At 42.1% G+C, this 12,219-nt stretch overlaps 1 protein-coding gene across 2 annotated transcripts in view; it reads right to left on the minus strand.

The window, feature by feature from the left end:
- RGS3 (regulator of G-protein signaling 3) overlaps positions 1-12,219 on the minus strand; it is a 176,354-nt gene that overhangs the window by 125,728 nt on the left and 38,407 nt on the right. The gene's annotated exons all lie outside the window — the stretch shown is intronic.

Genomic DNA, 12,219 nt, shown 5'->3' on the forward strand with positions numbered 1-12,219 from the left:
ATGACTCAGTATATTCCTTCCATCTTCTTTTGATACATCCTGGATCATTTAACATTCTGCCTAAAGCATCCTTGATTGTAGCAACTCGAGGTTTGAATTTGCTCTTCAGTTCCTTAAGCTTAAGAAATGCTGAACGAGTTCAGCCCTTTTGATTTTCCAACTCTAGCTCCTCGCATATTTCAATGTAGTATTTTGCTTTGTCATTCCGTGCTGCCTTTTGGAATCTTCTGTTCAGCTCTTTAGTGTCTTGGATTTTTCCTTGTGCTTTGGCTTCTCTTATACAATACTTCCTACTTAGGGAAATAAATAGTTTTGAAATAATAGCTCACAGAACCTCAGTGTTGAAAGAAATCTTAGAGATGACTGTATTTTACAGACAAGGAAAATGAGGAATACAGAGAGGAAGAGACTTATCCTCAGCCCCACGCAAACTATATCTAAACCAGGCTTGGTGTCCCTCAGATCACTCTGTGAGTACTGTGGTGGTTGTTATATGCTATCGAATCAGAATCAACTCATAGCTGACTGTCCAGTGGCTTTCCTAGGCTATGAATCACATGGGAGGAGCAGCTGGTTGATTCGAACCACATGCCTTTGCGTTGGCAGCCCAACTCCACACTACTCAGCCACCAGAGCTCCCTCCTGTGGGTACTAAATGGGTTAAAATCAGCTGGCCCTTCCCTGGGGCTTCTATTCACATCACCTTTGTCCCTTTAATAAATGTTATAGCCATCACAATTTATGAAACAGATAATTCTGTTTTATCTCTTAGTTTCATTATGCCACCACCACACATTTAGTTGTCCAAACTACTCTATATATGCCGTGAGAGAAGTAGCTGAAATCTGAGGAATAAGCGCATTGAAAGAGAAAGAACATGGCTTTGGGGTCACTTACCTCCTGAGGAGGTGGTCAGCTATGCTGGAACCTGAATACAAATACTTTATTTTTATGCAGTTGTTAAAGCGATTAGCTGCTAATCAAAAGGTTGGCAGTTCAACCCCCTCTGGCCACTCCTCAGAACAAAGACGTGACAGTCAGTTTCCATACAAATCACAGACTTGGAAACCCTTTGAGGTCATTCTCCTCTGTCCCCAGGGCCACAATGGTCAGAATCAACTTAGCAGCAATGAGTTGTTGTTGTTGTTGTTGTTGTTGTTGTGCTATTACGATAGAACCAACTCATAGTTGACCTCCAGCAGGTTTCAGAAGCTGTAAATCACATGGGAGGAGCAACTGGTGAATTCCAACTGCCTGCCTTAGTGCTGGCAGTGCAACTCCTTTATCATTAGGTCACAGAGCACTCCAGTGAGTTTTTAGGAAGTTCTAAAGTGCTCCTTAGAGGCAAAAATGACGCTTCATCTGACATACTTTGGGCACGGTGTTAGGAGGGGCCAGGCCTTGGAAACGGACATAATTCTTGGAAAGGTAGAGGGTTAGCAAAAGAGAGGAAGAACCTCCTGAGATGGACTGACACAATGACTTGGTAGTGGTCTGGTTTATTAAACAGATTAAATGAGAGAATGCATTTACCTCTCCTGGGATTTTACTGTTGTTATTAGATGCCACTGAGTTGAGTACAATTCATGGTGACCCTATGAACAACAGACCTCAAGTGTGTCCTATCTTGCCATCTTCAGGATCTCTAACACTCTTAGGCCCATTGTTATAGTCACTGTGCCAGTCTATCTCCTATCAAAGATTATCAAAGGAAAAATTGGGGCCAATTATGTGCTGTTATATGGTTTTCACCCTAATGCACTTATTTCCTCTATGCACTGTGCATGTTATACGCACATTATTTCCATGGGTGGATTATATGCAAAAATGTTTTACATGGACTTGGTGGCAAACTGCCCAAATCTTCATCTTGTTTCTACTACCTCCTGGTTGTGTAACTTTGGGCAAGTTACTTAGCTTCTATGCAACTCTTTCCTTGGCCATTAAAGAGAGACAATGATAAAATCTATTCTCTACAGTGCTCTGAGGATGGAGATATGGAGATAATGCATGGAATGTGCTTATATTAATGTTCACACATAGTTAATGCTTAATAAGTATGAACTACCATTATATAAACTCAGGCAGGTTCCACTGCCTCCATCAGCCTCAGTGTCTTCTGTGCAGAAAGAGCCTATATGTAATAACTCTAACTTTCAGAGCTGTAAGAGGATGAAATGAGATAATGTATATAAACTGCTTGGCACAGAGGAGAGTTCAATAAACATGTGTCTCCTTCCTTCCATACTCGTCATTCATGTTGATGAGTTCAATGTCTGTCCTTCAAAGATGCACAAAGATGCACAATTTGATCTGAGAGCATTCAGCAAGGCAGAGGTTTCCTGAAATTCCTCTGTTGGCCTCTTTAGCTCAGAGGCCTTCCCGGTCAGAAGGAGATCGATGTCACACTCCCACCTGCAGAGCCAGCCTCGGCAGTGCTGACAGCATTAGCAGGGCCATCTGTCCCTAAAGTGAGCCTGTTCAGGTTTGCTCTGTCCCTCTGAGCTTTGGGATGGGACTGTGGCTATGAGTTTAACTGTGTTTTGTTTAATAGGGAATCTCACTTTCCCAAAATAGGCAACAAGTTGAGAAACTTGAGCCTCAACACTGTCTCAACAGTGAGCCTCTGTCACACTTTCTCCAGCCTCGCCGGCTATAAGAAAACTCAAACACCATGCACTGCATTACTGGTTTCTCCAGCAGCATTCTGCCCTGCATTCTGCCCTCTTCCTTTCGCCTGGCAGGAGGGAAGAACTCAATGGAGAAATCAGCTCCTCCCACAGCTGGGTGCCTGCTTCCAGCACCTGCTCCCATCCCTGCTTCCCCCAGTGCCCTTGATGCCTGTCCTTCTGTTTCTATCACACCTCTGTCTTTTCCAAGGCTTTGTCTCCCTTTGCCCATCCCTTTAAAGACAGGATTCTGCCCACGGTCCTTGACACTCATTGCTAGGCATGAGTGATCTGACCTTCTCAGACTTTCAGTCCCTGCCTTTATGTGTTGGCTCTCACCAGCTCAAAACTCTCCCCCGAGCTCTAGATCCACAGACAGTCTCTTCCTGCACTGCTTTCACCACTGTCCTTCAGGCTCCTCTACCTCACCATATCAAAAGATGAGCTCACCTTACCCCTCTGAACACATTCTTAATAGGGACTCCATCATTTATCCAGGGGCTATCCATGACTTCACCTGTGGTTCTCACAACCAAGAGGAGAATCACTCAGTAGTTTCTGTTGTTAAGCTCATCAAGTCACCTCTGACTTAAAGCAATCTGGGTGCACGAGAACGAAACTCTGCCAATTCTATGCCATCCTCACAATCTCTGCTATGTTTAAGGTCATTGCTGCTCTCACTGTGTCAATTCATCTCCTGAGGGTCTTCCTCTTTTTTGCGGACCCTTTTATCTTCTAAGCATGACATCCTTTTCCAAGGACGAACCATTCCTGTTAAAATGCTCAAAGAATGTGAAATTGCCTCACCATCCTTGCTTCTAAAGAGCACTATGATTGCACTTCCTTCCAGACAGGTTCGTTTGTCCTCTAGGCAATCCATGATACAGTCATTATTATTATTATCAGCACACAGTTCAAAGGCAACAATTCTCTCTTCCTTACTCATTGTCCAACTTTCACATGCATATAGAGCAACTGAAATTACCATAACTTGGATGGTTGTTGCTGTTTTTGTTAGGTGCCATCGAGTACAAATCATAGCGATCCTGTGAACAGTGGAACTGAACCCCACCCTATCCTGTGCCATCTTCACACTTCCTGACACACCATTGTGGCAGTCACCATGTCAATCCACCTGGAAGAGGGTCTTCCTCTCCTTCTCCAACCCTCCACCCTTTCAAGCATAATGTCCCTCTCCAAGGAATAGCCCCTCCTAGCAACAAGCCTGAAGCATGTGAGGTGAAGCCTCATCATACTGGCCTTCAAAGAGCAATCACTGCACCCTTTCTAAAACATATGTGTCTGTCCTTTTGGCTGTCAGTGCTCTTCTCCAACTCCATAGCTCAAAGGCATCAATTCTTCTTCTGTCATCCCTATTAATTGTCCAACTCTCAAGTGCATAGCAAGGAATCAGAAAGATTGAATCAGATGCACTTTAGTCCTCAAACTGATCTCATCACTCTTCAATAATTTGGAGAGATCCCTAACTGCAGACTTTCCCAGTGTGATGCATCTCCTTATTTCCTGACTGCTGGTACCAAGGGTGTTAATTGTGGATCCAAGTAAGATGAAGTTGTTGCTAGTTTTAGTCTCCTCTCCATCTATCATGATGTTGCCTATTGGTCCAGTAGTAAAAATCTTTGTTTTCTTGACATTGAGATGCGATCCATGTTGAAAGCTGCTTTCCTTGATTTTCTCCAACAAGTGCTTACAGTCCTCCTCACTTTCAGCAAGCTTTGGTTTGGTGCACCTTAATCTTTAAAGTGATTTCCTTGCTCTTTAGCACATTATTTTAAAACTTTTTTTCTTTTTATTATTACTGATAGCCCTGCAGGGCTGACTTATTGAATTCTGTGACATGGCCTCAAGGAAACAGAAGCTGCAAAGAAGATTTCCCAAGCCATCTGATGTCACAACCTATCTCATTGTCTGATGCCACCACTTACCTCGCTCACAAGCTGATTCCCACCTGACAGCATCAGCAGTGAGCGCCACAGCAACAGCCGATCAGCAAGCTACACAACCACTTCCTCTGCCAAGAGACTGCCTGCTTAACAGCATCACCAGCCATCATGCAACAGCAACAGTAGCCACAGTCAATCAGCAAGCTACATGACCACTTCCTCTGCCAAGAGACAGCCCCTTCCCACCAACTCATTAGAAGATGGTTCACCTTCATGCCACACGCAACTTCTCTGCCCTTCCTCTCCCTCTCTAGCCTGGGACTATGAACCTTGCCCAAGAACCCCCAATAAAAAGCTTCTTTGCTTACCTTCCGTTTCCATGCCTGCTTTACATAACAATTTTTTTAATGAATATTTTAACAAAAGTTTACAGAAAACTTGGATTCCCATTCATTCATTCATTGTTACACATTTCCCCCCCTTAGTACTTTAAAGCAGTCTTTGGAAGCAGATTTGTCAAGAGCAATGCATTATTTGATTTCTTTACTACTGCTTGCATGGATATTGATTATGAATCCAAGTAAAATGACATTTTTTTACAACTTCAATCTTTTCTCCATTAATCATGGCATTCTTTATTATCCAGTTATGAGGGGTTTGTTTTATTATGGTGAAGTATAATCCATACTGAAGGCTACAGTCTTTGGGTTTCCTCACTCCTTTGCATCAAGTCTTCATTCTTTGCAAGCAATCACTCAATACCACTGGCTTCATCTTCTAAATATGTCCTGGATCTGTTTCCCTGCCACTAACCATGTCATTTCTCACTCAGATTACAGCAAGAATCTTGTCATTTCTCCTCAATCTAAGCCCATCTCCCAAAGACCTACCAAAAATAACAGATACTAAAATGCATATCTGTACTTGTCATTCCCCTGCTCAAAATCCTTTGGTGTCTCTGCATCACTAGAATCCTAAATGCTAAACTGGCTGCATAAAATGGATACTCTGGAAACTGGATTAAATTCAGATTTAATCCATCTGAGGCAGCATCTGGACAGCTGCATCTCAGGTGATTCTGATGCATAGCGAGGATCAAACACCACAAGCCAGTAGGAGAAAACTCAAGCTTCTAACAGAATCTCCATAACCATCTGATTTAGTTTACGGCAACATCTTCACCTTAACTTTAGCCAGACCCTCCTTGTACTTGACCCAAGACCAATACCAGTGAATGAGCTGGCAGATACTGCCCCACACCACCCTTACCCTGTTCTGCCTTCTACCATTGCCTTCACGAGCTTTTTGTTCTGTCTGTCTGCTTAGTGTTGAGTGTAAGGACTCTGGGGTCCAGCTGCCTGGTTCTATTCTGGCTCTCCTGTTTACTGTGTGTGACCTTGGAGAAGTTCCTAACCATTTATAGCTCCTGTTTCCTCTTTTTGAAAACTCAGAACCAAAAACATACTCTTATTATGTTTTAAGAATAAAATTATAGAGGGGGGGCTTAAACATAGGGTCTCACAATTTGATGGGTGGAGGGGGAATTGATAAAGGAAAGGGGAAACATCCAGTGTGAAAAATTAATGTATATGAATTTGTAGGTAAACCACTATAAAATATTTTTTAAAAAAAGACTCAAATTATAATGAGATGTGAAAAGACCTGATTTATAAAACCAAAAAGGAAAAGCATATCTCTCAAGCTAAAAGATCTAAAGAAAAAGCAAATGCAAGCCTTAAGTTGTAATATTGAAGGATTATATAAGCAACATTTAATTACAAGGAAGCATCAAAGTATATGGCGGGGGACGGGAAGATGATGATGATGATAGAAGGAATACACAAAGTTACAAAAAGGAATTGATCAAAGTACAATCATTTCAGAAGGAAATATATGACCAAGATCCAATGATACTGAAGAAAGAAGCCCAAGCTACACTGAAGGAACTGGTCAAAAACAAGGCCCTAGAAATTGATGAGATACCAACTGAGTTGTACAAGCAAAAAGGTGAAATGCTGGAAGCTTTTCCTTCCACATCAATGTCAAGAAATGTGGAAGACAGTTACCTGGCCAAATGACTGGAAAAGAAATAAATTCATGGCCATTCCAAACAAAGGTAAGTCAATGTTGTTGTTGTTGTTATGTGCCGTCGAGTCGCTTGCAACTCATAGCGACCCTATGTACAACAGCCCTAAACTCCGCTCTGTCCTGTGCCAATCGCACTGTCTCTGACACTCCGATTCCAATTATCTCAGTCACCGAATCAATCCACCTCATAGAGGGCCTTCCTCTCCTGCGCCCTCCCTCCAGCCTCCCAAGCATGATGTCCCTCTCCAAGGACCGGTCTCTCCTCACAACATGTCCAAAGTATTTTAGACGGAGCCTCAGAATCCTTGCCTCCAAGGAGCCACCCAGTTTAACCCTTTCCAGGACAAATCTGTTTGTTTTCCTAGCAGTCCATGGTATTCTCAATACTCTTCTCCAGCACCACAACTCAAAGGCATCAATTCTCCTTCTATCCTCCATGGTCATTGTCCAACTCTCTGATGCATAACAAGTGATTGCGAAGACCATAGCCTGTATCAGATGCACCTTAGTCTCCAGAGAGACACCATTGCTCTTCAGTACTTTGGAGAGGTCCCTAACAGCAGACTTTCCCATGGCAATGCGCCTTTTAATTTCCTGGCTGCTGGTGCCAAGACTGTTGACTATGGAGCCAAGCAAACTAAAGCTGTGTACAATCTCAATCTCTTCACCATCCATCCTGATGCTGCCAATTGGTCCAGTGGTGAGAATCTTTGTCTTCTTGACATTGAGCCTCAATCCATATTGTAGGCTGCAGTACTTGACACCCTGCAGCAGGCGCTTCAGGTCCTCTTCAGTTTCAGCAAGCAGGGTTGTGTCATCCGCCTAACGCAGGTTGTTGATAAATCGTCCACCAATCTTGACCCCACATTTCTCCTCATAGAGCCCAGCCTCCCGGATAATATGTTCTGCATATAAGTTGAAAAGGTATGGAGATAGGATGCATCCCTGGCGTACGCCCTTCCCAATTTTGAACCATGCAGTGTTCCCTTGCTCTGTTCTGACGACTGCCTCCTGGTACAAGTATAAGTTTCGCATTAGAACGATCAAGTGTTCTGGGATTCCCATTCTTCTCAGAGTCAGCCATAGTTTGTTATGATCTACACAGTCAAATGCCTTTTCAAGCAAAGGTAAGTCAATAGAATGTAGAAATCATAAAACAATATTATTAATACTATATGCTGGAGAAGAGTCTTGAACATACCATGGACCACCAAGAAAACAAATAGGTCTATCTTAGAGAGTGTACAATCAAGTTTCTCCTTGGAGGCTAGAATGTTGAAGCTCCATCTCACATACTCTGGGCACGTGGCCGTGAGGGATCAGTTCTTAGAGATGGGCATCATGCTTGGAAGGGTAGACGGACAGTGCAGGAGAGGAAGACCCCAGATAACATGGATTGATACAGTAACTGGGGCATTGAGGGTAGGTGTGTCGGAATCAGTGAGACTGAGTCAGGACAGGGCAGGCATTAGAGCTGCTGTACATAGGGTCACCATGAGTCGCAGGCAACGCACATAACAACAACAATAACAATAACTACAAAATACAAATAAGATTATGTTGAGGATAATTAAAAAACAGTTGCATTTCAGCCAGAGACAACTATAATTTCAAGCCAGATTCGGAAGAGGATAAGGAATAAGGAATACCATTGCTGATGTCAGATGGACCTTGGCTTAACACAGAGAATACCAGAAAGATGCTTACCTGAATGCAAAGGCATTCAACTGTGTGGCTCATAACAAATTATAGATAACATTTGTTAGACCCTAGGCAATCATTCAAGAAGAGCAAGGTGGATATTTTGTGGTTTAAAATTAGAAAAGTTATGCATCAGTATTGGATCTTTTCATCATACTCTGAATGTTGAGCAAACAAGCTAAGAAACTCAACTATGTGAAGAAGAACACAGAATCAGAATTTTAGGAGGACTCATTAACAACCTTTGATATGTAAATGACACAACCTTGCTTAGTGAACATGAAGTAGACCTGAAGTACTTACCAATGAACCCCAAAGAATACAGCCTCCAATAAAGATTATACCTTAACATAAAAGAAAACAAAAATCCTTCCTACTGAACCATGAACACCTTGATAAATGTACAAAATACTGATGTCATAGAAGATTTCATTTTACTTGAACCCACAAGCAATGTCCTCTGAACCAACAGTCAAGAAAGCAAACACAAACAACTCTGAGATATTATCTCATCCCAGTAACAATAGCAAAGTTCAACAGAGCAGCAAACAACAATGCTGGCGAGGTTCAGAGCCTGGAACCGTAATTCACTGCTGGTGGGACTGTAAAATGGCGCAACCACTCTTGAAGGTAGTATGGCACTTTTTCAAAAAGTTGGAAATAGAAAAAACATTTTTGTATTCTTTTTTTTTTAAAAAAAAAATAACATTTGACTCAGCAGTTGCTCTACTGGAAATATACCCTAAAGAAACCAGAATCGCTACCCAAACAGATATATATACACACCCATGTTTATTGCTCTGTAGTTCGCAATAGCAAAGAGATGGAAGCAACCCAAGTGCCCATCAACAAATGAATGGATAGAGATGCTGTGGTATATTCACACAATGGAATACTACACAGCACTGAAAAAACAAGGAACTTATTAAATATTATACAAAATGGGTGATCCTGGAGGACATTATGATGAGTGAAATATCTCAGTCACAAAAGAACAAATACTGCATAATGCCACTGTTATAAAACACGACTGACATGGGGGTTGAGGGAAAACTAAAGTAAGAGGGGATAAATAATGAACACTGCATTTGAATCAATGAGGGAAAGAACTGTCTGCAATAAATATGTTGTTGTTGTTATGTGCCGTCGAGTCGTTTGCGACTCATAGCGACCCTATGTACAACAGCCCTAAACCCTGCTCTATCCTGTGCCAATCGCATTGCCTCTGACACACCCATCCCGATTACCCCAGTCACTGAATGCAGTAAATACATGATTAGGTATTATTTACATGACAACAGTCCAGAATAAGAGGTGCATAGCAAAATGGACTAGGGAGGCGGGAGGGAAGAAATTGTACAACAATGAAAGAATCTTTTTAAAGAGAAAAGTGAACTGGGGGTAGGGAAGAAAATGTGCAAAAATGAATGAATGGAAATCCAAGTTTCCTGTAAACTTTCATTAAAATATCAATTAAAAAAATAATAACATATTGTTATTATGTGCCATTGAGTCACACTTGACCCACAGCTGACCGTCCATTTTCAGAGGCAGTAAATCACACAGGAGGAGATTGCCATTCTCCTTTGGTGGAGCAGCTTCTTATCACTAGGCCATCAAAGCAACAGAAAATCTGTTGTTGCAAAACCTCTTTAAAGGGTTAAAAAGCAAAGATTCTACTACTTAGGACTAAAGTGTGCCTGATCCGAGCCATGCAATTAATTGCCTTATATGCATGTGAAGGTTATACAATTAACAAGAAAGACCACAGAAGAACTGATGCATTTTAATTATGGTATTGGTGAGAAACACTGAATATACTATGGACCTTCCAGAACAAATGAGTCTGTCTTACAAGAACAGCCAAAATACTCCTTCTTAGAGGCAAAGATGGCTAGACTTTTGCCTCACATAATTTGGACATGGGGAACTCTAGTGGCCTAGTGGCAAAAAGCTGCATCACAATCCTGAAAGCACATGGTTTGAATCCCACCAGTTGCTCTACAGGAGAAGGATGGGCAATCTCCTCCCATGTCATTAACTGCCTCTGAAAACCCACCAATCGGTTCCGACTTGATGGTACACAACAACAAAAATAGGAGGACCAGTACCTGGAAAGAAACCCCATGCTAGGTGGAGGGCAGATGACTGTCAAAAGATGGATTGACACAGTGACTGAAATAATGGGCTCACACAGAGCAGTGATTGTGTGAATGATGCATGACCAGATAGAGGTGAATTTGGTTACACATGGGGTCATTACTGAGTTGGAGCTGACTCAACAGCACTTAATAACAAGAATTAAATGAGAAAATGTACCACTAATTCCTGGCTGACATTAAGCATCCAGTAAAGGATTGCTTTTGTTATCATGGGGGTGCTTTTCATCCAAACCCCTAAGTCTCTATCTATGAGCTCCTTGAAAGTAGGATGGTGTCTGATTGATCTATTTTGAACCCCAACGCCTAAAACAATGTATTGTAACCCAGAAAATAGTCAAATCAAATTAAATTAGAGTAGTCTTAGATACCATTGGATCATTTTATGATAAAAATTTCATGGGTATTAAATACAAATCATTCATTTTCAAGATTGAAAATGAGCCAACTTTAAAAAGCAGACTGGCTAACAAAATTTAGAGGATTGTAAAACATTCAAGTCCAAAATTATTTTCTAGATCTTAATTGTTGATTGCCGTCGAGTCAAGCACAACTCATAGTGACCCTATGAATACAAGACCTGAAGCCTTTCTATAACTATTGTTGTTTCTCAAAGTTCATAGAGTTTCCAGAGGCATGTTGTTTAGGCAGTGGATGCCACTCCTGCTTCCAAAGTCTGAGTAGATGAGTTGAACCAATTTTCAGTTATCTGTACCCTTCTTCAATCACCACTTGATCCTGTGGTCACTGGTCTTTGGGTCTCCAATATTTCCTGGGCCACACTCTTGCTGCTCACAATGAACCACAGGTGAGAAATGGCCCTGAAAGGTTTTGTTTCTTTATGTTCCAAATAGTCAATTGTTCTCATCCCTTGCCTCAGATGTCAATTCTCACTCAACCTTGCCCATAAGCCTCTTCTGCTCAGGACTAACCAGGATTACTAATGACTGCATCTGCTGTCATTAGGGAGCTCTAGTGGCTTAGTGGTAAGGAACTGTGCTGCCAACCCAAAGGTACATGGCTTGAATCCACCAGCTGCTCCTCCCAGGCAATGCACTGCCTCTAAAACTCGCTGGAGAGTCAGCAGTTCCAGCCTGATGGTATATAAGAGTATCTGCCATACTGTGCCCAACCTACCAATATTCCTGCCTTCTAACATTCGCCCATGCTGAGTCCCTGTTTGGAATGCCCTTTCCAACTTTCTCTACTTGCCTTATTCTTTATGTACGCCCCAAGTTCAAAATCCCATGTTTTCTATCAAGTTTTCTTTGATCATCTCAGCTCATAATGAATTCTCTTTTTTCCACACTTACTGTCCATACAGCTCATTTTTTTATTCATTCAATCTATCAGTACTTACTGAACACCTCTGTGCTAGGCATGGGGTACACTGGTGACTGAAAGAGCAGGCTGTGCTCACAAAGCTTACAGTCCTGTGGGACCTCTGGTGGCCATGCTGTCACTGTCACTTATCTCCTTGCAGTGCCCGGTGTCCCTCAGTGTTCACTGGTCACACTGATGACAGGATCCACTCTTTTACCGTCTCCCCATCATCAGACACAAGGAAGCTGACTAGCATCATGATTCCTTGCTGTCAGTGCTCAATGAATGTTCACTCCCAACATGATTGTTAGTTATCAGTAAGCACTACTTAAGTCCCTGCTGTATGCCAGTCATGTGACTGCCTTCCGCTAGTCC

Source organism: Elephantulus edwardii, unplaced genomic scaffold, assembly GCF_000299155.1.
Source record: "Elephantulus edwardii isolate Elephantulus edwardi_28Jun2011 unplaced genomic scaffold, EleEdw1.0 scaffold00092, whole genome shotgun sequence".
Classification (NCBI taxonomy): domain Eukaryota; kingdom Metazoa; phylum Chordata; class Mammalia; order Macroscelidea; family Macroscelididae; genus Elephantulus; species Elephantulus edwardii.